Genomic DNA, 2,009 nt, shown 5'->3' with positions numbered 1-2,009 from the left:
GTGTTTTTGTGGTCTGGTTTGGGCATATGGGTTTCTTTTGGTGATTTTTGTGCCTGATATCAAATTCTCATATACCTATGTTTAGTTGAATTTTGGTTCTGTTTACGTTATTGATGTAGCTTGGTTGCTTTGTGATCAGGTGTGAATAGCAGTTGGTATGTCCTTCAGGTTCCCATCTTTGATTTTTATTTGCAGAGCAGTAGGGTTCCAAGGTGATTAGTGAAGAACTCTCTGGCAGAGAAAGGGACATCAAAACTATGGGGATTTGGTGGCTGTTTTCTGGCAGGCTAGTCAGCAGGTCTCTGGCAGGAAGATCTGGAGGGTGGCATAAAGCTATGGCTTGGGTGGAACAGATGGGGAGGTTCTAACTAGCTAAGCAGGGTAAGGGTGGATCCTATAGAAGGAGAATGCAGCTAGTCCCGGTGCAGTGGATCAGGATCCAGTGAGTGGGTCGGGGTTAGGAGGCTACTCCGGATGCATGAGCCAGGCAGAACACAAGTGGGCCTAGTCCCAAGTCTGGAAGGGAAGCAGTGTTGGGAGAGAATGTAGTTGGTTACGTTAGAGAAAAATCAAGTCACAGTGAAAATTAAAAAAAAAAAAATCCTCATCGCTTCTCGGCCTTTTGGCTAAGATCAAGTGTAGTATCTGTTCTTATCAGTTTAATATCTGATACGTCCTCTATCCAAGAGATGTACCCTAGCTCAGAAAAATGTTATTGAATAGGTTAATGCTGTTGTAATGAAATGCTTCTTTTAATTAAAATAAATTAAGAAAATTATGGATCAGAGAAGCAAAACAAAACAAAACAAAACAAAAAACAAACAAACAAACAAAATCCTCACATAATGTGTGGCATAAGGGAATCAAGGTACATAGGCCTAAAGTTTAAAATTTACATATTTTTTGGCTGGGCATTACAAGCTATATATTTTGCAGTCTCTATGGGAATGATAGGCTAAATGGTTCCTCTTGTTCATGTCCTTGTCTCTATGTTCTTTATTCTTATTTCCTGGGAGACTTCTTAAATATGCTCTGAGATGTGTAGTTCTTTATATTGAAATACCTTTGATTCTATCTCTTGAAGTGGACTTCTTTCTGTACTCAGCTATAGGTGTATTAAACTGTGACTCTCAGCATTGACGAGTCTGTACAGTATTTGGAGGATCATTTTTCCACGTGGAATTAGGTCTCTAATTAAGGAGAGTTGATGTTCCTATGTACAGGTTCTTCTATTATGAGAACTCAACAATTTTGAGTTCATTACATAGAAACTGTAAAGAGAAGTCATTTTTTTTCATTTCAAATTATGTATTTCTTTCCTGAGGAAAAGATTTGAGATTTCATTAAAAAAAGCACCTCAACTTGATTTCCTTGCACCTTAAACACTACGTTCTCTCTCCCCACGCTGCCCCCCTTCCATTCCTTGACCTAGTCCCACTCCTGTTCTTCCTGCCTCTGACCTCTGGACTAGCCTCTTAACCCCAACCCCACTCACTGGATCCTGATCCTCTGCACTAGGACTAGCTGCATTCTCCTTCTGAAAAATATATCCCGAGGTATATTTTCTAATTAAAGTTCATAGGCGCTTCATCTTGTATGTATTTTTGTTAACATCTTTTTAAAGTGTGTATTGGCCTGTACACTATAATGTAACACGTTTATTTGACTATAAGTAAATTTAAGTTAAATTTCACCATTTAACATCGTTTTAAATGATGGTGTATATATTAAAACATTTATAATTACACACATGCCTATTCATATGTATTGTGGAGAAAATCAATAAAGAAAAAATTAGGTGTATATTCTTCCACCCAATGTGGTTTCCTTACTCATCTCTATTTCTCATTCATTTTTCTGTCCATGATATAAAGTACTTTGAAGTCTGTATTTACGTCTTTATTTAGTACATCAAGTAACGGTAAGATGAAATGACCTGATAGGAGTATTTTCAAGAACTTTTAGAAAGTAACAGCCTGTTTTCCATCTTAGTGAATTTTGTATCACAT

At 37.3% G+C, this 2,009-nt stretch overlaps 1 pseudogene; it reads left to right on the top strand.

Annotated features, from left to right (window-relative positions):
• The first annotated feature begins 606 nt into the window (after positions 1 to 606).
• Positions 607 to 749, top strand: LOC115068364 (annotated as a pseudogene).
• Positions 750 to 2,009: the final 1,260 nt, after the last annotated feature.

This window comes from Nannospalax galili, unplaced genomic scaffold (assembly GCF_000622305.1).
Source record: "Nannospalax galili isolate Female #2095 unplaced genomic scaffold, S.galili_v1.0 scaffold7, whole genome shotgun sequence".
NCBI lineage: Eukaryota > Metazoa > Chordata > Mammalia > Rodentia > Spalacidae > Nannospalax > Nannospalax galili.
This window is presented reverse-complemented; position numbering and strand designations above follow the sequence as displayed.